This window comes from Pan troglodytes, chromosome 8 (assembly GCF_028858775.2).
Source record: "Pan troglodytes isolate AG18354 chromosome 8, NHGRI_mPanTro3-v2.0_pri, whole genome shotgun sequence".
Taxonomy (NCBI): Eukaryota; Metazoa; Chordata; class Mammalia; order Primates; family Hominidae; genus Pan; species Pan troglodytes.
Window position 1 is genome coordinate 136,141,906 of NC_072406.2, and position 26,921 is coordinate 136,168,826.

At 48.6% G+C, this 26,921-nt stretch overlaps 1 protein-coding gene across 6 annotated transcripts in view; it reads right to left on the reverse strand.

The window, feature by feature from the left end:
• CHST15 (carbohydrate sulfotransferase 15) overlaps positions 1 to 26,921 on the reverse strand; it is an 86,252-nt gene that overhangs the window by 44,534 nt on the left and 14,797 nt on the right. Inside the window, exon 1 of one of the 6 annotated variants that reach the window (XM_009459441.5) lies at positions 11,901 to 12,066. The exons of the other annotated variants lie outside the window; for them this stretch is intronic. The gene's annotated coding sequence lies outside the window, so the exon portion shown is untranslated. Of the gene's footprint in view, positions 1 to 11,900; positions 12,067 to 26,921 lie in introns of those variants that run through there. 6 annotated transcript variants of the gene reach the window in all.

Consider the following 26,921-nt stretch of genomic DNA (forward strand, 5'->3'; position numbering starts at 1 on the left):
CCTAGGAAAAACTTATTAAATTATTGTAGCTATAAGCTGATATAGCAGAAGAAAGATGTATGAAACTTCAGAAGAAATCTGGATGGATTTAAACAAATAGCTTCATTTAGGTAGAACATTTACATTTGCCCTCTGGGGACAGAGAGGGAAAAAAATAGCTAATTACATTATTTTACTTTTATGTTTTAAGGAAAAAAAATTCAATGGGTCTTAATTAACCTTTACTAAAACACAAAGCCTTCTTCTGATTAGTATGTGTAACTGCTGACATTCCTCTCTAGGCTATATATATGGAAATATATTTTTTCAAGGACTATTCATCAACAAGTAGGAGAAGGAACATTTTTCACATGTAGCTCAAAGATAGAAGGTTGTTGCTGAGACTGAGAAGAAAGCCAACAAGACTGAAGAGTTCTGTACAAATTATAAATCATCAGATTCAGTCTTCTATCTGGACTTTGACAGTTTTGATCACATCCCAGTCAATAAGCAGAATAAAGCCACACCACTCCATCAACATTCACTGGCCCATAGCACAGCGGAGAGGACACAGCAGTCACATGGATTAGGATTCCAAGTCCATGTCCACCCAGCGGCCTTGGACAAATCACTTAAGGTTTCTGGGCCTCTGTATTTTTCAAAAGAAGTCCCCGCTAGCAACAGATCACGTACAGCACTGGAGTTAAGAGCCCGAGTGCTGGAGCCAGGTTGCCCAGGTTTGATCTTGAACAAGATATTAAACGTCTCTTCTCCCCATTTCTTTGGATACGACTTAGGAATAATCACAGGACCTGTATCATGGCAGTGCTGTAAGCATTCAGTGAACTCATTCATGTAAGGTGCTTAAAAGAGTGTCTAGCCCGGCCGGGCACGGTGGCTCATGCCTGTAATCCTAGCACTTTGGGAGTCTGAGGCGGGCAAATCACAAGGTCAGGAGTTCGACACCAGCCTGACCAACATGATGAAACCCAATCTCTACTAAAAATAAAAAATTTGCCAGGATTGGTGGCGCACACCTGTAATCCACACTACTCAGGAGGCTGAGACAGGAGAATCATTTGAATCCAGGAGGCAGAGGTTGCAGTGAGCCAAGATGGCACCACTGCACTCCAGCTTGGGCAACAGATCAAGAGTCTGCCCAAAAAAAAGAGTCTCTGGCCCATAGTCAGTGCTCAATAAATGTTAGCTGGTATTACAGATGCACAGTCCTGGCCCACAGTGGGAATTTGATAGTCATTTATTACTCTTTACCATAGATTGCATTATTGGTCTCAATTTTTTCTTCTTCCCATGTTCACATTCTTTGCCACTTTGGAGGGCCTTCAGCTACAGGAGTGACGTATTTCTCCACCCTTCGGTTTGAGTTGGGTGGCTCACTTTGGCCAGCAGAATGAGGCAGAAGTGGGCTTAAAGCTGGCACGTGCCAGGCCCTAAGACATGTCCTGTGTACTCATTTGTCCTCTTGCACACTTGCTTGGCCAGGAGGAGGGGGAGACAGGTGGAGCAGGGCCACCTGGCTGAGCCCACCCAGAGCAGCCAATACCCGCTGGATCCCAGCCAATTCCTAAAGACACCAGAGACATAATAAAGGGTTGATTTTTCTTTTCTTTTTTTTTTTTTTCAAGACAGAGTCTCACTCTGTTGCTCAGGCTGGAGCGCAGTGGTGTGATCTCTACTCACTGCAACCTCTGCCTCCCAGAGGTTGGCTACCACCAGCAGCAGATAGGCCAATGTAATGATGGAAACTCAGAGGGGAGGCTGGGCGCAGTGGCTCACACCTGTCATCCCAGCACTAGGCAGGCGGATGACTCAAGCCAGGGTCATCTAGACCAGCTTGGGCAACATGGCAAAACCCTGTCTCCACAAAAAATACGAAAATTAGCTGGGTGTGGTGGTGCACACCTGTAGTCCCAGCTACTTGGAAGGCTGAGGTGGGAGGATTGCTTGAGCCTGGGGAGGTTGAGGCTACAGTGAGTCGTGATCACACCACTGCACTCCAGCCTGTGCAACAGAGTGAGACCCTCTCTCAAAAACAAACAAACAAACAAACAAACAAAAAGAAACTCGGAAGGGAGCTGTTCCCGAATCAAGACACAATGGCTGAAACATCAGAAAATAACACGCCAGGTTATTTTCTGACAAAATGTGTTTATGACAACCACAGCTGTTTTGTTTTAGTTATCCACTGCCCCACACTCCCCCGCCTCCTGATGAAGAGGCCTTCCTCCTTGCCTCTTTTCAGTTACTAATTTCTTCCTTGCTTCCTTCCTCTCCCTGAGCAAGCCCTTCCTGTAATCTGATCCTTACGGTTTCCTTGCCAGATTTCATCTTTCCTGATGACTGGGACACATCACCCTTGCTTTGTGTAAAACAGGTATCCTCAAACCACAACCTGAGGGATCTTCCTGGCTGGCCCAAAATCTGTGCATACAAAACCCAGGCAGTTTTTTAAGCTTATTTTTAAAGCACACTTGACTCTCTGTTAAGTTCGTCATCAACATTGGTTTTGGTTAATCACAACTACCTTACATGCATACAACGTACATTCAATGCTATTGTTTTAGTTCATAAGCCATATCCATAATAAACAGGCATTTCTCCAAGATCAGATCTCTACAATATGCAGCCAGCGCCTCCCCTGTGTCCTGAGCTCACTGACTCTCAACTTGGTAGAAAGATGGGATGTAGGAAAAATGGTTTCCAAGCAGTCAAAAATAAGACATTATGCCAGGCTTGGGAGTTGGGCAGACCTGCATTTCAACCCGAATCAAGTCTGTAACTGCTCTATGATCTCAGGCAACGAATTTAACCATTCTGTGACTAGGTTTCCTCATCTGTAAAATGGGAATAAAATGATCTCAGTCTCCTACTGTGGATGTGAGGAAGAAATGAGGTCACATACACAAAATGCTTAACCCAGAGTCTAGTACCCCGCACACCATGGAAGGATGAGCCATCCCAAAACATGCCAAATTGATATGTTGATTATTTTGAGTCGAAAACATTGGAGAAATTATAGTTTCAGAAAGGGCCAGCTGACCTGTCTCTTCCTGCATACTCCAAGCCATAGACTCCTCTGGGAGGAGTACCCTTCCCCTGCCAGGCCAAGAAAATGGCCCTCCTCAGCAGAGCCTGGGAACTGGGGGCTGCAATGGCCCAGGATAAATACACGTCACAAAGTAACCCTTCTCTTCCACTGCCGTTACACATCCCATAGATCTCCCAGAGACTCCCCTAGAAATGTATATTACTCCACCAGGTCCCTTCTGTTCTGTCTCTTCTAAAATTGATTGTTCTTTGTCTAAAAGGTCTAAAAACATCTTGCTTTGGCCACTCCTTCAAACTTCACTCTCTTGTGAAGATTCCTAGGTCCATGTAAAACTAACAAAATGTGTTTGCTTCCCTTTTGTTTGTCTGCCTGGTGTCAAGTTGGCTTCTAGATGCAGTTCAGGAGTCCACGTAAGAGCTCACGAGGAGGGGGTTGGAGGTGATCTCTGGCTCCCCTGCCTCTCAGTAAATGACCCGGATTCCTTGCATTATTACTGGAGAGACCCTTGGGTCCTCACTCCAGGGTTACTTGCTTTCAGTGTGCATATATTATAATTCCAGACACCAGTGTCCAATTTTCCTGTCTGCCACTTATCTGAGGTGATGCCCTGGAAAAGGCAGGTGGCCACACAGATGCAGGAAGTAACACCCAAGTTCTACAGTAGAACAAGGTACTAAAAAGCTGAGCTGGCCAGGATCATTCGGGCACCCCTGTCACCAGGGCCCGTAGCTCTGGCGAGCCTGGCACAGCTGTGGGGAAAATTCTGGAAAAGCTCACCCCCCTTCAAATGACCATGCCCATCCAGAACTTGTTTCAGTGCTCAACAGCAAGGGCCAACTTTCCAGAAACGCACCCATCCCCAAAGATCCGGGGTAAACCAGCCACTGCTGTACAGATGGGAAATGCAAGACAGTGAAGCTCCCGGGATCCCTGAGGATTCTACTGCAGTCATTCACAGTAAGAAACACCCGGAACCCCTCAACAATGATGGTGGGTACACTCAGACCCAGGGCAAAACCCAGGTGGGCTCCAGCAAATCATCAACTTGCCAGTACAAACCTGCGGGTACCTGCATCCAGCCTGCCTTTTATAGAGGAGAAACCAAGGCCAGTGTGGTCTGTACTTCCCCAAGGACATGCAGCCCATTATAGAAAGATGGGTCAAGAGGCCTCAGGAGCCTGACACTCAGTCTACCACCATCCCTCAAGAGGGAGCCCATCCTAACCTCTACCCCACCACCCAGGCCTGGCCTCAGACAGTCCAGCGGCTTCTCCAGGCCCTTGGTGCCCTTCCCCCTTCCAATCTTTTGAGGAATCCCTTCCGAGAAAACAGATTTGCAGTCTCACCCAGAGACACAGGACAGGAAGGTGAGGGAAGCATCCCAGGAGGCAGCTGATGGGATGAAACTCCCCTACCTCCTTCAATCTCCTTTGAAAGCCTTGTCGGCCTGGGGCATTGTCTTAACCTGTCTCAATTCAGACTCTATTCATCACTCAGGCTTGTCTCCTGCAGCCGGGAAAGTGTGCTAGGAGACGGGTACAGCTCCAGGACAGAGACAAGGGATGGGGGAACGGAGATGTGTAGAGGCTGGCCTGGTGCCAAGTGTGGGGACAGGGGAAGGAAGGACAGAAAGAAAGGCGGGCAGGGGCAAGGGAGGAAGGAGAGGCGGGGCAGTCCCTTGTCAGTTACCTTTGCAGCTGAGACAAATGGACAGGAATGGAACTGGCCCCATGCACAGGAGGCAGGCCCCGGTGCGCAGCCCCCAACTCCTATTTTGTCCCCGCACATCAAAGAAGCCTGGGCTGTGTGCAGTTGGACACGCTGCGGCCCAGGCCCGTACAACCGGACACTCCGCAGCCCAGGCCCGTACGACCGGACACTCCGCGGCCCAGGCCCGTACGACCGGACACTCCGCGGCCCAGGCCCGTACGACCGGACACGCCGCGGCCCAGGCCCGTACGACCGGACACGCAGGGGCCCAGGCCTGTACGACCGGACACGCTGCAGCCCAGGCCTGTACGACCGGACACATTGCAGCCCAGGCCCGTACGACCGGACACTCAGGCCCAGGCCTGTACAACCGGACACACTTTGACCCAGGCCTGCCTGTATGACCGGACACGCTGCGGCCCAGGTGGTGGCTTCCATGATAATTTGCATTTTAAAACTTCAGAGCAGCAAAGGAGGGACCTTCCCAGCAAGGCAGGGAGCTACTTGGTGTCCTGATCACTAACCTGGCTGGTCACCCTGAGCATCACTTCATCTCTCAGGGCCTCTGTTTCTCCGTATATAAGATATGGATTTGGGACTACCCCTTTTGGCCATAACACTCATGGGTGTATGATCTGAAGTTAATTTCTCCTTAATAAAAACTCATTATCTTCATCTGTTATGTCTTTCAGGGCTGCTCAGAGGCCAGTGATTTTGCAGTGAGCATTGACTAGCCGGCACAGCGCTTGCTTTATTAGCCAGATAATTAATCCAAAAGAGACACAGGGTTTTCTCCAGATTAGTGGCCCACGCACTTTTGCACCTCTTTATTTAAATACCTACTAATGTGCAGGGCTTGCATTTGCTGGGGCTCCAAAGACAAAGACCGCAGCGTGTCCAGTCGTACAGGCCTGGGCTGCAGCGTGTCCGTTCGTACAGACAAATGCACAGCCTGGGTCCTCTGGGAACATCCCATCTAACGCCAGAACAAAGACTCCAGAGGCTCCAGAAAAATGCCCACATTCGGGACTGTATATCCCATTTCAAGGACAGCCGTGAAGCCCACCCAGCCCCAGAGAATCTGCAGAAGAACTAGCTCTGCTCCAGGAAGCCAAACAAGTGTGGTAACAACAGCAGTGATTCAGTGAACCAGGGCCTCTGGCCGTGGCAGGCAGGAGGGAGAATGGGGTCTTTTTCCTATTCTGTGATAGCTTGCTCTCTAATAGGGTAATCAGCTCCAGCTCCCTTGTGCAACCACCCGAGATATGGGCCAAACACAGCAGATGTCCCAGTCTCTCTGAAATGCACAAAATAATCAGGTTTTCTCAGCGAAGGGGCAGGGTGGACCAGAGACTTCAAATATGTTCATGCTGCAGTTCTCCCCCAATGATTTCAATGTGCACAAAAGACTCTAAAGGTCTTTGTGACACAATCAATAATTTTTTCTGAAACCAAGTGGAGAGAAAAACTACTTCAGAGTGCTCATTTTATTATTTCCAGTAGTAAATCACACCAGTGTAGGGACTAGATTTTCTCATGCTTGTATACCTACTGACTCCGGTTTTCCAATAAGGCAGAGGCCACTCAAGAGGAGCTTACAGGGTGTGCCGAGAAGCGCGTCTACCAAAATGGCTCTAGGGAACAAAGCGAGGACAGTCATATAGCTGCAAAGCATTTCAGCAGCACACGGAGTCAGTTTAGGGTTGACGGCAAAAGAAGAAGGAAATGCCTGATAGTCCAGTGTCTGCCACTTGCAGAGGATCATGCTAGGTCCCTTCTTGAAGGCACTTTCTGAGGTCAGCACTGAGATTCCCCGACTCATGTATGGGAAATTGAGGCACAACAGGGTTAAACACATAACCCTGAGTCACAGGACTCACCAGTGGTGGGGCCAAAATCCAACCGCTGGTCTGTGTGGCTGCAAAGCCTGTGACCTTTCTCCTGCAGCAGGCGAACGAAGCTGTTATTGGCAGCTGTAGGGGAACCTGCTCAGAACTCAAGGCTCACAGTGGAGCACAGTCAGCCATCACTCAGCCCACCGGCCACCCGTCTCACTTGTAAGGAGGCGAGGCTGGACTACAAGATCCATAAAAGGCCAGGGTCAGTAGTGCTCAATCCTGAATAGCACAGAGTAAGTGCTCAATAAATACTTTTAAATTAAAGAGTCAGGGAACAAGCTCCAGAAAGCATGGCAAATATCCAGCAAATATCCAGAACAGAGTTCTTATTGCTGAGTCACAACAACAGTGACACCAGCTAACATGTGTTGAGGGCTTCCTTGTGTCCAGACACCAGGCTGGGGTTGCTATGGATTATTCTATTTAAATGTCATAATCTAAGAGGACAGTACAATTACTACTTACATTTTACAGGTGGGGAAACTGTAGCCCAGAGAATGTAATGCTATACACTTCCTCCCCCAAATGACTTACAGAATACAGGACAGCGAGCTGGCCTAGGGATGAACTGGAGACCCAAGGCCTAGGCTGAACACCGGCCACATGGTTTAACCAGCCACATGACAGCAGGCAAACCCCTTCACCATTTAGACCCTCATTCTCTACATCTCAAAGTCAATGTGGAAGGCTCAGCATTGTTCATGGGTGCAGTGATCTCAGGAGCCCAGGATGTTTAATACATATTATAATTATTCTTTTTGCACGTTTTTGGGGCTCAAACACCTGCAACATCAAACCTTAATTACCAGGAAAAAGTGACCCATTTTCAGAATAGGGGTCATTCTGGCTGTGGTGTATTTAGACTACAAAGATGAGTGGTACATTCTAGTTGCTGTTCAACAATTTTTCCTTGACACAGATAGAGAAATGAATGAAAAGCAGCAGCCCAGAGTATAATGCACAGAGACTACAGATTAAGGACAGAAGGAGAAGGGTGACTCTGTCCACTCTCAGGTCCCCAGAGTCCCCTTGCCCACTTTGACCTGACTTCACGAAGAGCGAAAAGGCTGCAGGACAGTGGAAGATGCCCAGCCCAGATGTCCTTCAGGACGGGCAGAGGAGAAAGGTCTCGCATGGACACATAGCTCACACGTTCAAAACCAACTGCAAATCATGATTCTGCAGATGCACGATGCACCCTAGAATGAATCCATTACAGGCGGCGCGATTGAAAGGGGAGCAGCTGCACACTCCCCACCAGATGGCCTTGCTGATCCGGGTAGTTCTAAACATTGTTTTATTTCCAAAGATGAGCAAAATAAGAATCTGGTTAACCCTTCAATGAGAAGAACGGCCTGAAAACCCTTCATTGGAATTTCTTTCTTTCTGATGGAAAGACCAAGCAACCCAAATAAATGGCGAGGTCCTCTGGAGGGTTTTAGAGCCAGGCGAGTGGAGTTTCTCCAGGGGGTCACCTGAAGTCAGCTGACATTCATTGTCTGCCCCCAGACGGACCCAGCCCTTACTAAGCCTGCCAAGAGGTGAGGAGAACAGCTCCAGTACCAACCCAGCTTGGCTGTAGGGACCTCAGGAGTGTGCAGAGGTGTGCCAGCCCCCATGCAGTGTATGCACAGGTGTGCCAGCCCCCATGCAGTGTGTGCACAGGTGTGCCAGCACCCATGCAGTGTGTGCACAGGTGTTCCAACCCTCCCCCCGTGTGTGCTGGTCCTCCCCAGGAGTGTATGATGTGCCAGCCCCGCCCCCAGGAGTGTGCAGAAGTGTACCTCCCCCAGGAGTGAGTGTGCAGAGGTGTGTCTGCCCCCCCAGAAACGTGTTGTGCCAGGATCCTCCAGGAACGTGCAAAGGTGTGTCCCCCCGAGTGTGCGAAGGTGTGCCAGGCCCCCCAGGGGTGTGCGGAGGTGTGCCAGCCCCACCAGGGGTGTGTGGAGGTGTGCCAGCCCCACCAGGAGTGTGCAGAGGTGTGCCAGCCCCCCAGGGGTGTGTGGAGGTGTGCCAGGCCCCCAGGGATGTGTGGAGTTGTGCCAGACCCTCAGGGGTATGTGGAGGTGTGCCAACCCCACCAGGAGTGTGCAAAGGTGTGCTTACCCCAGGGGCATGTGGGCATGTGGAGGTGTGCCAGCCCCTCTACCTCCAGTGTGCAGAGGTTAGCCAGGAGCTGTATGAAGCTGTAAGACAAACTGAAGCTTCCATGTTTAAAATATTTGAAATTTCAAACATTGAAAACATTGTTTTCAAATGAAGTTATATCCACGTATATACTAACTGACATAAAATTTGCAGAGATCCAGCTTGCCTTGCTGGCTGCAAGCTGTCGGGGCCAGCCTGGGAAACCCCAGGGAGCTCTCACTGTCTTTCACCTTTGAGTACGAAGAGGAAAGTTTGAGAAGCACTGGTGTAGGGAGAAAGGGAAAGGAACCAGGATAAGCTGCTGTTTTATGGCAGGCATCAAGCTGGGAACCTGCTTCCTCTCATCTCTTTCTGACTTTTAGACAACACTAAAGGTAGGTGTAATCGCCCCATTGTGCAGATAAGAAAATGGTGGCTCTGGGTGGGGTGACGTGGCTTGCCCTAAATCACACTGTAAGTAAATGGCAGAACTGGATTTAAACACAAGCTGAAGCCCAAACTGCCTCTCACTTCATGGAGGATGGGACATGCACATTCACATTCACTCCCTGATATGGTTTGACTGTGTCCCCACCTAAATCTCAACTTGAATTGTAGCTCCCAGAATTCCCACGTGTTGTGGGAGGGACCCAGGAGGAGGTAATTGACTCATGGGGGCCGGTTTTTCCCGTGCTATTCTCGTGATAGTAAATAAGCACGAGATCTGATGGGTTTATCGGGGGTTTCCGCTTTTGCTTCTGTCTCATTTTCTCTTGCCGCGGCCATGTAAGAAGTGCCTTTTGCCTCCCACCATGATTCTGGGGCCTCCCCAGCCAGGTGGAACTGTAAGTCTAATTAAACCCCTTATTCTTCCCAGTCTTGGGCACGTCTTTATCAGCAGCGTGAAAACGGACTAATACACTCCCCACACAGTTTCCCATTGTTGATTGTGGGTAGCATTTGGGGGGCTATGCTTTCTGTTTACACATTCCATCTTGCTTCCAATTTTACTTACATAGAGCAAGCATCACTTTTATAACTACAAAGATAATAAAGAAGAAATAATAAATGTTGCGCAAAAAATGGTGTGGCAAATAGAAAACGGACTGGGCCTAGGCCTCCAGGACGTGAGTTCACGTCCAGTAAGACATGTCTCTGAGCCTCAGTTTCTTCATCTGTTGACAATGCATGCACTCCTTGCCTCCCTCGTCAGATCAGGCGAAATAGGGAATTGAAATGAGGCCATAGGACCACATGAGGCAAGGCAGAGGTGGGCTGAAGACTTTGCGCAAAGCACCAGTGGGAAGCTCTGTCCAAGCTGCACTGTGTCCCCTCCTTTCTCAAGTTATCTTTGAATTAATAACATCTTTCCTCCAGACATACTATAAATCATCAAAAAAAAAAAAAAACCCTTCTATTACCATTCAACTCCAAATGACAGGCCTGGGAGTGCAGCCGGGAAGGACATTTTCCCTTGTCTTCTCTGCCACTGCAATGGAAAACCCCAAGCAGACCACAGAATTCCCTGGAGTGGGCATGCATCTTTACACACACGCACAGACCAAAGGAACTCCAGCTCCAAGAGCAAAAGGGACAATGTGACCCCAGAGGATGCTGTTTTATGAATGTTCACCAATGCCCAAAGAGCATTTGACAGAGGCAGCCTAGGATCTCATCCCATACAGCTGCTGGGCACATAGGAACGGGCACATACCCTTGTGGAAAGAGAAACATGGCGGGGAAGAAAGATGAAAAGCCAAAACCCAGAGGCAGGTAAACATCCACACATGCCATCTGGTTTGTATCAACCCCTTACCGGCTGTGTGCCCTCGGGCAAACTGCTTTGCACTTCGGTGCCTCCCTTCGCTGATCTGTAGCAGGGAGATTAACGGCAGTACCGACCCCATGGACAGGTGTGGAGATTAGACGGGAAAATCCCCACAAAAATATGCCCATAGTGCCTGCCAACTCCAACTGCTCAACAAACGGCAACCACCACCACCAGCAGCCTCATTTCTTTTTCTTTCCTCCCTCCTGTTTCTGCAAACAGGATCTCAGCTCAACAGTAAGGACTTTGGCCTGGTGTATAAAGACCCAGCCGAGCCGGAATCAGTGGCCGAATACTTTTAAAAAGGATGAAGGGAGCCCGAGGCTCTGACAGTGAAGTGGCTGGCCCTAAATCACACTGCAAGTAAGAGGCAGAGCTGGACTTAAACGCAAGCTGAAGCCCTCTCACCTCATGGAGGATGGGGACATGTACTTTCACATTCACTCATCAAGCAGTTTCCCATTTTCAAGAGTTGGGGGGCTTGGCTAAAGCTGCATGCAGACCAGCAATGTCTGAACAAAACTGCTTTGGAGAGGCTGGGAGAGAGCCCTTCTCCACCCTGATGTGGCCATGAAAACGCTGGTCCCACCAAGACACCAGGAGGCAAAGAGAGAGAGATCCAGACAAGAAACTAAAAAATGGTCATTTCAGGCTGGGCGCAGCGGCTCATGCCTGTAATCCCAGCACTTTAGGAGGCCGAGGCGGGTGGATCACCTGAGATCAGCAGTTTGAGACCAGCCTGACCAACATGGTGAAACCCCATCTCTACTAAAAATACAAAAATTAGCCAGGCGTGGTGGCAGGCGCCTGTAATCCCAGCTACTCCGGAGGCCGAGGCAGGAGAATTGCTTGAACCCGGGAGGTGGAGGTTGCAGTGAGCTGAGATCGCACCACTGCACTCCAGCCTGGGGGACAGAGCGACACTCCGTCTCAAAAAAAAAGGTCATTTCCGACCCTCCTTCTCCTTGTCAACTTCCTCTAGCTTTTTAGATAACAGACCTAGTTTCTGATAACTCCACTCAGATCTAGAATCTAGATTTCCAACCTCTGTAAAATAGGTCAAACAAGTATTTATTTATAGACCTATCACCCAAGACACTGAACTTGGATATGCGCAGTCTATCAAAAAGGAATATTTTTCTTTTCTCTTTTCCATTAGAGACAACCTAAAAGTGTTGATGGGGCATGGCTTGAAAAAAAAAATCTCACTAAGTTTCAGTATTCAGAGCTGGAAAAGTGAACATTCAATAAATATTATAACAAAGGCATGTTCCCCCAGAATACCCACGTCTCTCCGGAGCACAGCGAAGACCTTGCTTAAACCACCGCTGTCTTGCTCATCCTGTCAGGAAACAGGGGCAGCTGCCAGCTCTGGAAGGAAAGACTTCTTTTGCAGAGAGGTAGAGTAGAGAGGGGAAGGGAGAAGTGAGAGGCAGCGATACAGCGTATGAATCAGACAGCTGAGCTTCCAGCGTTGTTTTGTGTCCTCAGTGCTATGTAAACATGATAATAAAAAAAAAACTTGTTCAAAAAATAATAAGTGGATCTTGGCTGAGGCACAGTCATCTCCCACAAAGCAAATGATCTATGGTATGAGAAATTAGTAACCTCTCTGAATTAATCGCAGAAGAGTGGAATCTTTCTCATAAAGATCTGGAAGGCATTCAGGCCTCATTATGAAGGCCAGGACTTTTTTTGCAGATAGCAGATTTCCTCCTGGGCTAAAACGAAATCTCAAAAAAAAAAAAAATAGACTTACGAAAAGTCATTGTAGCTGACTGGTTCAAGCTGACTGGTACAATCAAGAACTGCTCTGGTTTCTGTTTCAGAAAAATAAATATTTGATCAAAGCACACAGTTTTTCAGACCTGAAGTCATTTCAGAATAAGTAAGAATTTCGCTTGATGCAATCAAAGTGCCTGTGTGATGGCCTCCCCATCCCCAAGGCCTTCCCCATCTTTGCAAATGTACAGCAGTGGCCACGGAGCAGAACGCAAGCCCCTGACTGGGAGTCCATGGGGATTCAGGGTGTGCAGCGTAGGCACAGCCCTGGCGTTGTGGGGCTTGCAGCCCAGGAGACACCACGAGATCATGAAACAACCATACCCACTCCGTGACTTTGGGCGGGTCCCCCAACCCCTGAGCCCCTCTTCGTTGCTGGGCTGTACCTGGGAACATTCAATCCCCCTTGCAGCACTGCATCCCCCCAACCCCACCCCCGAGCCCCCACTCCTGCTGGCTGCCTTTATCTCACTGTCTCTGTGTGTCCATCTCTGCCTCTCCCAGCCTCCTTAGCCAGATCCCATTTTCCCCAACACCACTGGCCCTGCTAGATGCATTCACTCTTGCTCACCCTTCAGATCTCAGGCAAGGACCCCTTCCCTGAAACCCCAGACCACACTGGCCCTGCCCTGATCCTCCAACCCTTCCCACTTCTGTTTTTTGTGTATGCTTGTCTGACTAGCATCTGCCTTAACCAGCTGACAGTCTTATCCGCTCTGTGAAGGCAAAAGAGTCTCTTCTTTTGTTCACTTTTACAAAAAAAAAGTCCTGAAGATAATTATAAAGATAGGCAGGCAACACACATAAAAACATAGCCCAGTCATAAAGAGAGAATGCCCAATACATGTTGGGGGCGGGGGTTGAATTTAAAATTTGGGCTGAGCGCGGTGGCTCTTGCCTGTAATTCCAACATGTTGGGAGGCCGAGGTGGGAGGATGGCTTGAGCCCAGGAGTTCAAGACCAGCCTGGGCAACATGGCAAAACCCCATCTCTACAAAAAATTTAAAAATTAGCCAGGCATAGTGGTGGTGCCTATAGTCCCAGCTACTTGGGAGGCTGAGGTCGGGGGATCTCTTGAACCAGGAGATCCAGGCTGCAGTGAGCCATGATCATGCCACTTGCACTGCAGCCTGGGTGACAGAGCAAGACCGTATCTCAAAAAGAAGAAAAAAGTAAATAAGTAATAAAACTTGGTAGGTTTTACAATTCTGCCTCTAGGCTTAGTCTCTATGTCACTGAAAACCTGTTTCTCCATGACTTTCAGGCAAATTGTTGTCACCCAACCCTGCTGTGGGACTGCTGGGGGTTGGCCCCAGGCTTCACTGGCCCTGGGGTTCCCGACACCCACAGAGAGCTACTCCCTGCCCCTCCCCCGCCAGTCCTGCTGGGAGCAGACACAAGGGTGATTCTGCGGGCCCCATTACGGCATCTCATTCCCACCAACCTCAAGAGCCCCTTCCTGCCTCTTCCAAATTAGCTTTCACCCTTAACAAAACATGCCAGAATGATATGTCTCAGTAAATTATATGATTCTTACCTGTGGCCAGAAGTCTTGTTTTTTCCGTTTTGTTTTGTTTTGACCCATTCTCAGTTTCGTATAACCCTTTCAGGCAAATTTCTACACCCAGAAGATATAATTTTTCAGCACATGCCGCAAAATCCCAGGTACTGAGCTCAGGACAAAAGAAGGGGAAAAAAAATCCCTCCTCCCTTTTGGATCAGTTTCATTCCTTTCCCGTAAAGGAAACTTGGAAACGTTTCAAAAGCAACGTTTAGTTGATTCGGAATCAACTAAAAACCCGAATTCTTCTGTCTTTTTGTCTTTTTGTCTGATTTGGTCCCCTCAGTCACTTTTTCCCCTCTTCTACCCTTCAGAAAAGGCAAAATACCAGTTACCTATCTAATTACATGAGTGCCTCCATTTAATCCATTTGAGAGATTCACTGGGTTTTATGGGAGGACTAGATTTGGGGGTTTAAAACATTATTCCTCAAGTTACAGAGTGTTGGGCTAGGAGAGCTTTGAGCGTCGACCAGCTAGGGGAAGGGGGGGGAGGCTGAAATGGAAAGAAAGAGACGGATGTTTCTGAAACTTCTTTAGCTAACACACTGCGAGTCTGGGACTCGAACCCAGGGCTGTCTCTCTCCACCACCGCCAAGACGTGTTCTGTCACTGCTTCTGCATCTATTTCTGGGACTGACCCACACTTCCTCTTATGTAACTGGCTGGGGGAAAGAAAAAAAAAAAACGAGTTTACACGGTCACAAAGCAATTTGCAATTATCTTCTTTCTAAATATTCATAAGCTGGGATTATTTTCCCCTTTGGATGACAACACAGTCGATGACATCGCTGGAAAGTCTTTGGTTGATTTAGTTTTTCTGAGGTTTTCACACCCAAAACCTTGAGCAAAAATGAAGGATGATGAACAAATCCCAAAGGTGCTTTTCCTTAGAAATGGCCAAAAGCGTTCACCTTACAATTTAAGCAAGGGGTGGAGACCTTTCATCTTAGGATGGGGGCACCCCACCTGGGCTGCCATGCACCTCCCTCCTGGGGAGGTGGGCTCCAGCCCAGCCACAGCTCATTTCCTGGGCTGCGTCTCCCTGTTCCCCTGAGCAACCAAGCCCAACCCAGCCACAGCTTTCTGAGACAAAGCCAGCACTTTTGGTGACAGCACATGCCTTGGGCTTAGCCTCCTCCTTTGGTCCCATTCTTCCTATCCCCACTAGGACCTGAGCCACCCCCAAGGCGCTCTGCAGCTGGGGCAGAGGGGCCATTTGCACATTCCAGAGAAACTGGCTGCACTTAGCACTGTGCCGGGCATGCAGCCCCATCTGAGTGACAAGACAGTCGCACCCCAGACTCCACATCCTGCACTTAGTGCTGGGAACACCAGGACTTCTGCAAGTGGCAGACTTCCAAACTCCTTTAAAAATCTCTTTGGGGATCACAAAGAAGAGATTAGGAACATTTTTCAGAGCATGAAGCCCAGATATTTATCGTCCATGGATATTTTCTGGCCAGTGATCACATTCACATCATTCGTGGAAATCTCTGGCATCTACTGCGCTTATTCAGACCAATTTGCTCAGTAATCAGTGCAGGTGCACTTCTGTCCTGCTTCCTAAGACGTGCAATCCAGTTGGGCATGGAAGCCGCTAGAACAGAAGCTCAGATCCAAACTGAGGCACTTGAGAGATCACACTGTCGGAACCTCTCATCTCCCAGATAAGGACCAGGAGCAGGCCATCTGCCCCAAACCAAGGCTGACTTTCAAGCCTGATAAACAGGGAAGTTGGAGACTTCTTCTGCATGTTGGGCAATTAAGCTTATAACTAGAAGTCTGCGCCCTCAACTACTTTCAGAAACAGATTTAGAAACAGACGGTTTTTGTTTTTTTCGTTTTTTTGAGACGGAGTGTTGCTCTGTCACCCAGCCTGGAGTGTAGTGGCATGATCTCAGCTCACTGCAACCTCCGCCTCCTGGGTTCAAGCGATTCTCCTGCCTCAGCCTCCCAAATAGCTGGGATTACAGGCGACCACCACCATGCCCCGCTAATTTTTGTATTTTTAGTAGAGACGGGGTTTCACCATGTTGGCCAGGCTGGTCTCGAACACCTGATCTCGTGATCCGCTGGCCTCGGCCTCCCAGAGTGCTGGGATTACAGGCATGAGCCACTGCGCCTGGCCTAGAAACAGAAGTGAGTATCATTTCCCCCAAGGAGAGTTGGGTTTTCAAGTTTCATTAAAGGTTGTGTCTGAGGGTGCAAAGTGAAAATGATACATTGAGGCAATTATCCAGATACGTAATGTCAAACTACCAGAAACTTTGCCTTAATTAGTGAAATAACTGAAGCAAAAAATGAGTATATGCCTAATTCCCGGAATAGCTGGCTCGAGCTCCCACCTGCTCAGGGGGTCAGAGGCAGAGCCAAGGGGATGGTGAAGTCAGTCCCCACGCTGCAGTGGTTTACGCGCTGACCACTCGGGAGCAGAGTGGCAGTTACCAGGACATGGGTTATCTAGACAGCTGGAGTTCTCATCCTGGCTCCACGGCCTGACACTTAGCCCACCTCAGTTCCTTATCTGAAAAATGGGGATGATGTGACAATATGTAGTCTAATGGAGCCACAGGGAGGACTGAGATAATCCATGGGAAGCACCAAGCAAGGACAGGGCACCTGGGAAGTTCAGGAATCGTTGGCAGTGCTCCTCATCATGGTAACCATCACTGTCACTGTTATTCCTGTTTCCACCTGCTCTTTGGCTTTTTAGCTGATGGGCCGGGTACATGTCCAGTCTGGTCTGTGTCACACACTTCCACATGTTCTTCCAGCGTCTCCTAGAGGGCTGGCTTGCTGAAATGCATCCGAAATGAATTACTTTGCTGTCTGTTGCAATAACTAGTCCTTCATATTCAAATCCAGAAAAAGATCAAAACACATATATTTTAATGTCTTCTAAGTCCGTTGTGAAAAGCATCACTATGCTCTTATTAAAAATTCTGCTTTCATCACCTGCCTTAATATCCCTGTTCTTGAATTAAAAAAAGAAGTCAGAAAGACAGAGGAAAATAGTTATTTTTAAAGTAAGACCTTATCTTGTGAATAACTGTAAAATGTTCTATTTTAATAAGAAACACAAATTTTCAAACAATAAAAAGGGGATCATTTTTACTTTAGAATGTTCCACCTTATGGTATTTTGGGCCCTAAGTATACAAAGAAAGCATACAAGGAGATAATCCAAGCTAGAAAGTATCAGAACATGCTTTAGCATGTCTCTGTCTGGGCTAAGCTGGGGTCAGATGTGAATCAGACAGGACTAGGCAGGATGAGAATGGCCTCTCAGGTGAAGAGGACAGTCCCTTGTCTCTGCACAGACATCCATCGGCTTAGCATCCCTCCCCAGAGGCCTCTCCCAAGGAGGCAGGTCTGTGCTGCTAGGCAAAGTTGCAAACTGCCACAGATCAACATCCCATTTGAGTTCCTACATCCTGTAGTCCTCCTGAATATAGAGGGGATGGGTTCAACTGACTTCTGCAGGCTCAGCTCTAGTACAAATCAGTGCCATACAGATCATAAATATAGCCAGGAAATTCAAGAGTCTTGCAAAGTTCAAGTTAGTCCCTGTTGTTTGGGGGACCACCCCCCCCCCACTATTGGTGATACGGCACAGATGGAAATGGGGCAGAGGCACCATGAACAGAGTAACATTGCAAGAATCATTGGGGCCAGGCTCGGGGAATTTGGGACGGGGAGTCCAGGGTCTCTGGCAAGTCTCTGAGTCATCAAGATGAGTGAGCCTCACAGGCGACACAGGGGAGAACCATGAACAAGCAGTGACACGTGCAGGGCCCGTGGCCTGGGGAAGGCTGAACAGGGATGGACAGTATACGGTTTCACAGTTTTAAAAATTTGAGTCACTGACTTTAAACAGGTGAGGCAGAGCAGGGGACCCAGAAAACAGGAACAGTGCTCCTCCACGAGCCCCTGCCATAGGACACCTGGGCAGAGGCCAGTCTGAGCCTGGACCTTCCCAGTCAGGCAGCTCATCCCCCGAGGAAGGACGCAGATTTTTTTCTCATTGCCTGCCTTTAACATTTCTGCGCTCCAGGCCTGACCAAACCAGATTTATTCATTAGGTTCCATGACATGTGGAATATAATGAGGGCAAAGAAGTCACCCCAAGATGGGAGTTCCCCTGAATCTAAGGTGCCACTGTGCCTCCCTTTAGCTGTAGGACTTTGGACAAGTGGTCCCGCCCATTTCCTGGGGACATGCAGAAAATGGTGATGTCCCCCACAGCATGTTGTCAGGAACAAATGATATAGCCTGGCTGTGTGAGTGCTTTGTAGAGAGCACACAAAGGACAGGATTTTTCTTTGCAATGGAAAGTAGTTGCCGTGTTGTCCAAGAAACAGTTTCTGGAAAAAAAAGAAAAATCTGCGCTTACAGATCTAGAGTAAAAACACAATGTAGGTCTGAGGTTCCTCGCCAATCCCAAGCCAGAGGCCCCTCTGGGAATCTCTCCCAAGGGAAATGCATATGCCCACCTACGGGGATGTCACTTCAGGAAGGTCAACATGAAGGCCATATTTGACCATCAGATTTAGGGGTCATCCTCCAAATGAACCCATTCAGTAAAGTTTTTTTGTTTTGTTTTGTTTTTGTTTTGACACTGAGTCTCGCTCTGTCACCAGGCTGGAGTGCAGTGGCTCGATCTCGGCTCACTGCAACCTCTGCCTCCCAGGTTCAAGAGATTCTCCTGCCTCAGCCTCCTGAGTGGCTGGGACTAAAGGTGCGCACCACCATGCTCAGCTGATTTTTTTTTTTTTAAGTAGAAACGGGGTTTCACCACGTTGGCCAGGATGGTCTTGATCTCTTGACCTCGTGATCTGTCTGCCCGGGGCCTCCTAAAGTGCTGGGATTACAGGAGTGAGCCATTGTGCCCGGCCCTCAATAAAGATTATTAAAGCCCTACTCTGTGTCAGGCTCAAGTGTAGAGCCCTGGGATGCAGCAGTAAACAAAACAAGTCCCTGTTCAGCTGCATCTCGCAGGCTGGTGGGGAGGCTTCCAGAATCCAATGAAGAAGAGGGCAGATGACCTCAGACGGGCTGAGCGCCATGGATGAGAACCCGCCGACCCACTACCAGGCTCACCTGCGAGTCCCTGCCTGCCACAGACTCCGTAGGCTGCCCTTCACGGCACTGTCTATGGGGTCTCTTCCAGAAATAGCAGGGCAAAGGCAGGAGGCAGAAATAAAACCTAATTTGCTTTCTGGGCCACATTCCTGTAGCTTAGTATTTGGCGGTGCTCTCTACCCCACTGGGGTAAGAGATTTGATTTGATTTGATTTGATTCTAATTTAAAGGCAGAGTTCTCACCCTGACCAACAGCAGGCCATGTCCCACTTGTGTGAGATGCAGTGCAGCCCAGGGTGAGACGTGCTCAGCTCTCCCTAGCCCAGAGCGTTAGAGAAGATTCTCGTTTTCTAAAGGCACTACCTGGAGGGAACGGGCAGTTTCCCTCTTTGGGCAAAGTACCCAAGGAGATGGACAGGCCAGCCAGAGCCCAACGGACCCATCACAGGTGGCCTTGTGGCCATCTGTAGGGCCAGGTGTGCCATCAGCCTGAAACCCTGCTCCCACGTGAGCCAAACAAGGGGCCACAGCTGGGGCTTCTCTCCTCTCCTCCAACTCCCTAGCACTCTAAGTCAAATTCCAGCAAGAAAGTGCCTCAGAGCAGCACTGCCCAACAAAAACAGTGAGCCCATACCTAGGTTAAATGTTCCAGGTGAGGTTAATTTTCATGTAGTTCAACTCGAATAGACCCAAAATAACCACTTCAACATGTAGTCAGTATAAAAGTTATTAATTAAAAATTTGCATTTTTTTCATACTAAGTCTTCAAATTCCAGTGTGTATTTTACACTTAGGTCCATCTCAATTTGGATGCTACATTTTCATCTGAAGTACCTGAGCTGTATCTAGATGTCATAAGACTTAGAGTCGGAAAAGGAGTTATGGACCCAAGCTGTTCCAAACATTCTTAAAAGTTTTCTAATAACTGAATTAAGTATCTGCTTTTAAATTTAAATTAGTTAAAAGTAAATGAGATGTAAAATTTCCATTCTTCGGCCGTCCTAGTCACATTTCAAGCATGACCCTGTGGAGCAGCAGACACAGAGCTTGTCCAGCTCCTCAGAGAGCTTCCTGCACGAGGCTGCTCAGGCCAGGCGCTCCTGGAGCGTGAGATCTGTTTCTTATTTCCTCCATTCCTCTCCTTACCCAGCCTCTCATCAAAAGGGCCTGGGAAGTCACTGCTTCCCCAAATTGAGTAAAACTCACCTAAGGCATTTGTTACAAACAGCTTCCAAGCCCTGCCCCAGATTTACTGAATCTACTTGGGGTAGGGAAGACAGCCGGGCAATAACCTGGGCACAGGTTTTCCTTCCTTCCAAGTCTCCTTTAGCCAGCCACTGCCACTGTTGTGAGTTACAAATTTGACAGAGCCAGGGCAGGACACACACCCCAGCTGGGGCTCTGCTGCTCAGGGACTGTGCAGAGTCCTCTCTTCTTCCACTTCCTGTGTGGTTGGGGAGACCAGCACACCTGCATTCAGAGTTCTCGTGAGCACGCAGGAGGCTCAGTAAATGTCAGCTGCCTCTTCCCACTGCTCTGGACCCCTCATCACACCAAACAACAGCTTTTGGCACAAGGAAAGCTCTTTCTCCACCTAGAACACTGGGTTGGAAGTCCAGGGGGTGGGTGCAGAACCAGTTGGTTCTGAGACTAGACTGATCTACAAATAAAAACCTTTCTTGACTGAACCATTAAATGGTGGCAGCTCTCAAGCCCTCCCAAGAGAAAACCCAGGCCAGCTACCAGGCCAGCCACTTTCATCTCAAAGATGAGCCTGGAGGCTTTGCTTCATTGCATGCAGACACCCAAAGCATGGAGACTAAAATGCTGAATTCTGGGCTCTTCTCAGAGACCAACGAACCCCATCCGCAAGTTCAGAAACAGACTGGCTTCCAGTGAAACGTGACCACATGGGCAGAACCCCAGGAGGGACAGGTGCATCCTTCTGGGGCATCCCAGAAGCCTTATCTCTTCCAGTGCACCCATTCAATGCAAAAAGGGCCAGCTGTTATCCCCCAGGGTCTCTTCTTTTTGGGAACTTGGGCAGAGGACAAAAGGGAGTCAGTCTCACCTTACATTTTTTCCAGGCTCTTATTTCATCTTTCCAGAGACTCATACGCTGCTGATGGGAATGGTAAATAAGTACAATTGCTTGGAACACTGGCATTATCTACTGAAGCTTGGGCATACTCACTCCCAAAGACCACAATTCCAATCCTAGCTATGTGCCCAACAGAAAGGCATCCATATGCTGATCAAAAGACATCAACTAGAATGTTCATTGTACTATTTGTAGGGCCAAAAACTGGAAATCACACAGTGTCTACCCACAGTAGAACGGATAAATACAATTCAGCTGTGAAAATGGACAAACTTCACCAGGGAAGAATCTCACAGATGTAGTACTGAGCAAAAGAACCCAGATATAAAGGAGAACCACACACGATTCCAGTTAGAGACAGCACAAAACAGGCCAAAAACCCAGGCCGCGGAAGTCAGGATAGCAATTTCCCTTGCATGGGTGCTGAGAGGTGGTTAATGACCAGAACAGAGCCCGGGGGTCCTGGGGTGCTGTCTGTATACCTGATCTAGGTACTGGTTGTATAGGTGAGTTCTGTTTGTGAAAATCCATCAAGCAGCATACTTAGGATAGATGCTCTTTAATGCATGAAGGTTATACTCCAATTCCTTAAAAGTTCACCAAAAAAAGAAAGCTAGATACATGGTGGTAAGTTTCTGCCCCATCAGAAACCAAGGAAGAGGCAAAGGGCACAGCAACCATTCGACAGGCGCATGAATAAGCCAATGCAGGCTGGTCCTTGCGCCTTGACCATGAAGGCGAATGTTCTCCCGGAATGTTCTCCCATCAGACGACGCCCATTTCCTTTCAGAGGCGCCAAACCAAAGCTCCTCTGTTTGTGCATTTTAAAATGGTTAACAGAGCTCGTAACCACTTAGGGCTTATTTTACGACCCGCCTCTCAGTCAGACGGCTAATGACCTCCAGTTGCCAGGTTTGATGGGTTTCCAGGGTCTTAAATGGCTCCTCCTGGGTGGACTCGGCCAGGAGGCTGTAGATCCTCCCCAGCCACATCCCGGGCCTGCTCACCTTGGCAGCAACCTACGGGCTAGGCACACACAGGGCAGGGGAGAGGTCTCAAATGGGGGCTTTAAAAGAGATATTTTCCACATAGTCTTTTTAGCCTCTTTCCATAGAAGACTTTCTCAGGGCAGAAGTGGGTGTGATTAGCGCAAGCTCAAGTCACGCCTGCTGCACCCCCAGGGAAGGTAGCTTGCTCTCCCTCCCGGGATCTTTCCACTTCATCTCTGCAGGGCCAGTGCCCCCCGGCTGGGAAAGACACCGAATCCTTGCACTGATGCCATTAGACGGTTTCTACTTGGCAAGTTGCTTCAAGAATTTCTCAAATCTCTCAGTAGAGACAGAAAATCAGCAAGTCCCTGGAACCCTGGAGGCAGTGAGCAGGAGACACTAAACAGTGTGCCACCCGACTGCAAAGGGCACAATTCAGGTGGCAGGTAGGGGCGGGGGCCTAGGTGGGAGCATCACCCAGTTGTGATCATCAATCCAGTCTCTAGAAACAAGGATTCTAGCACATTCTAAGCCTTAAAATGAGAACTCTGGGTCCAGGCACCTCACTGGGGACTTACATAACTTCCCCCTGCACACTCAACACCTTCGCCACGTCTGCAGTCTCTGCCTCCTCTCCCTCCCCGCAGCTTCCTCCATTATGACCTGGAGCTCTCCAATGCACCCTGCGCCTCTGCCAGACTGGGCTCACGGCATCAGCAAACTTGCTCATAGACCACTTCCCATTCCTGTCCCCAGCTCATCACAACTGAAATTAAATGATCCTTTGCCTAAGTGTTTCCACCTCATTCACCTCCTAGACTCTAACCTCCATGAGGACAGGACCTGGGCATGTCTCACTCGCCACTGCCTCCCAGCAGCCAGGGCTGACTTTCCTTTTGAATGCGGCTGTGCTAGGCAGGGGGGTGCAGTGTGTGGACAAGACAGACAGGCTCCCAGCCCCCGCGGAGTTAATGATGTTTTGCAGGGAGGACTGTTTCAGCACATTCCTCTTTTCATGTTTCTGTTTCTCTTTTGTGTATCAAGATTTTTCCCCTAATACTTCTAAGCCAGACTTATTATTCAAGTTCTCTCAGACTCCTACATCAGGTAATACAAATATTGTGAAGTTTTTTCCTATTATTTCGCTTTTGAAAGTGAAAACAATGACTGTGGATAGCTTAATGGGGAAAATAAATAAAGCCAGCTTTTGCTTGAACATGGAGGTGCTGTTTGCTATTTGCTGAATAAGTTAAGAACAGGCTGTGCATCCCCACGGTGGGGAGGGTACAATCCCAGACACCCAGGAACAGCACAGACCTCCCTCCACGCATCTGAGGCTCCACGGGAGTAGCTTTGGCCTCCAGCACTGCAGGCTTCCTGCCCTGCTCTCTCTCCCCAGCCAGGAGGTATAAAGGATGGTTTCTTTCTTTCTTCAAGTGTCACAGCCTATTCAGGCCCATCGACTTGTGACAATGAGAGGAGAGCACAGCGTCCCGGCTCCCTTTGAGCTCACATCTCCAGTGACCTCTGTACAAACCGAGGACAAAGGGAGGAAAATCTAGCAGCGGTGCACAGTCACTCCCCCAAGACGCTGCTCGGAAGAGATCTGACTTGGGCAGCTCTCTCCTGATGTATTCTGAGCACGGCATCCACCCGCTACACTCCCTTCCAATAAAAAAGTAACTTTAATGCTCATTCAAGAACCCCTCTTCCAATTTAAAACCTGAAAAGTCCGGGCTTTCCTTGGCTAGAACCTCCCCTGTCTTTGGCAGCCGGCCCTGGATGCTCCTCTCTCCCTCTCCACTGGCAAAGGGGAAAGGGCAACTCTGAGTCTGGGCCAGCCTGCAGGGAAGGAACAAAGAGTCAGCACAAAGGAGTCCCGGGCCCTTCCAAGCCTCTTGTTCCAGGGAGAGATGCTTCCTGGGCGAGATTTTATTTCCTTACCAAGATGCACTATGCCCCCCTCAACTTTGCAAGGTGGCATTCTCTGGGATCCAGAATGACAAGGATGACCTACAGTGGCCCCTAAAATCCTAGACTGTCTCCAGGAGCATTTTACTCCACTGGGAGGGGCAGAGCTCATAGAGAGGACATCAGGGATGAAAAGCCAGGGGAGATGGGCTGCCCCTCTCTTGGGACTGAGCCACAGAGTCACGACAGACACACACATTAACCACACAGAGGTACTGGAGAGCCACTGTGTGTCAATCTTTTCCATTTTACAGTGAAAAATCACCAGGACCTGAGGCTTATACACACACATAATGTAGATGGGTTTTGTATTCAGGTTTTCTCTTCTCAAAGCTGAGCTGTCAAGTCAGTGAGTTTCATTAGAGAATGTTGGTCCTTGTCCCTGTCTGTTCTGAAGAGCCTAGCGGTAGACTGTCCCAGATTCCCGATGCGTGGAGACTGAGAAAGTCACATGAAATTTCCCCAGCAGACCAGGCTGATGGCTCCATGAGTTAGTTGATTCAGCTCAGCGGGCATTTCCTAAGCGTGTGCTTAGGTCAGGCCTCCAGCCAGACCCCTCCCAGCACACCAAGGTGATTCAGCTGCAGCCCGTGCCCCCGGGGAGTTCACAATTCACACAAGTTGCTATAAATCACATGGGTCTAGGATCAGCATCCTACAAGATCCCAGAGCCAACTCCAAGGGCGTGGACCCATCACACAGGGCCCTTTGCTCAGAAACACCCTATGCAGGATGTATTGTTCTGCTTTCCCTATTTTTAAATTCTTAATTTTTTTTTTTTTCTTGAGACGGAGTCTCGCTCTGTCGCCCAGGCTGGAGTGCAGTGGTGCGATCTCGGCTCACTGCAAGCTCCGCCTTCCGGGTTCACACCATTCTCCTGCCTCAGCCTCCCGAGGAGCTGGGACTACAGGCGCCCGCCACCATGCCTGGCTAATTTTTTGTATTTTTAGTAGAGACAGGGTTTCACCGTGTTAGCCAGGATGGTCTCAATCTCCTGACCTCGTGATCCGCCTGCCTCAGCCTCCCAAAGTGCTGGGATTACAGGCGTGAGCCACCGCGCCCGGCCAATTCTTAATAATTTTTAATATGCATTTCATGTTGCACTGCGTCTTGCAAATTATACAGATGGATCTGGAGATACTTAAAATGTTTTCTTATCAGGATTAAAGGAGAGTGAGAACACACCCAGAGTGCTGTTCTCATTCCTGGTATATGTTAGAGCCAAAGAACAGATACTTAGAGAATGGCATTCCACCTCAGGTTTAAAGCTCATCTTGGGTTTGAGGAGAGACCTTTCCTGGGGCATGTCAGAATGACAATCAGAATCTTACATTCTATACCAGGAATGAGGATAGCAAAGGCAGTTTCCATGAGCCTGTTTATCATAAGTCTGATCTCGAACAGTATCTTCTCTAATGCAGCTCTGCCTGAGGATTTAAAAATATGGGGCCCTTTAATTCATCACGCTAATGTGATTACACATTCATCCCCAGAGTCCAGACCATCCCTGAGGCACTCAAGCGGAGGCCTTGTCTGTCAAATTTACGAGCCGAGGCTTACACTCTTTCAGCCCCTTTAAATGGGAAAATCTTTACCTTAGTTGAGTGATGTGCTCTGTCCACCACCTAAAGAGAAAATTAGGCCCTCCAACCAGTGCCCTGCTCTGTTAGTTTCTGCAACTCATCCCCAAGCCTGCGCAGTTTAAACACCATTTACAAACAAGCTTAATTTTAACCTTCCTTTGTGGAGAATGCAAAATCAATTAAGTATATGCTGATAATGCCCTCGCATCTCGTTCCGGTGGCATCTCACAATTAATGCTGCCCATGAGGCCGAGCCTGAGCAGCTCGCACAGTCCTCTGGTTATTACGAGCCTCACTCGGCTCCAGAGTTGAGCGCAGAGGGAGGCAGGCACAGCTCACTACATGGGGATTCTGCCTCTTTATAAAATCAGCTTGTAGATGGTTTAATTAAAATACACCAGAGTATAATTCAATTGGAATTGAGGCTCCCATCAAACCAAACTAGGCTGCAGAAATTTTACCAACCTTAAAAGCACCTACAAGGGGCAAGGTACAAATTTCATTTGGATGTTGCTTGGGTGTTTCTAGCTCTACAGGTAGAATTGTTTTCACCAATAAAACCACCTGCACTCAGAAATGGAAGGGACATGGCAGATCTCACATAAGCCTCTTGCATTGCAGGTAAAGAAACAGAGACTCAGAGAAGTCAGGACAGCCCCAGGGCACAGAGCAGTCACTGTGCAGGCCTGAGCCAAGGAGGGAGCCCGGCTAGGTTAAGAACAAGCAGTCTCTGACTTCACACTGCCTATATTCCACGCCCAACTCTACCATCCAGCTGCAGGAATGTGGGCAGGGTGAACTCCTCTGAACTCAGTTCTTATATCTGTAAAATGGGGATGTTAACTGTATCTACCTCAAAGGTTGCTGAGTGTATGAAATGAAATAAAGTAGATAAAACCTAAAGCATACTAAATACTCAATGCAGCCTGGTTTCCATTATCAGAACTCCAGCTCCCCTGGTCTGTCCTATAAACCAAACTACTGTCTAAGGTTCTTTATCTCTCAGAATCTCTCAGATCTGAGGTAGAAGGTCACCTCTGTGCACCCATCAGAGACGATGCACCCATAGAGCACCATGTGGACCCATGGAACCTGCGAAATTCATCCTCCAGTATTTGTTGAACTTACAGAAACGATTTTTAATTGATTGTCAATTGGAAGGGATTGAAACATCCTCTAAAAGACAAACAACAATGCTAAAGCTTATGAAATTCTAAAATGCTTCTAAAATGCTGTAGA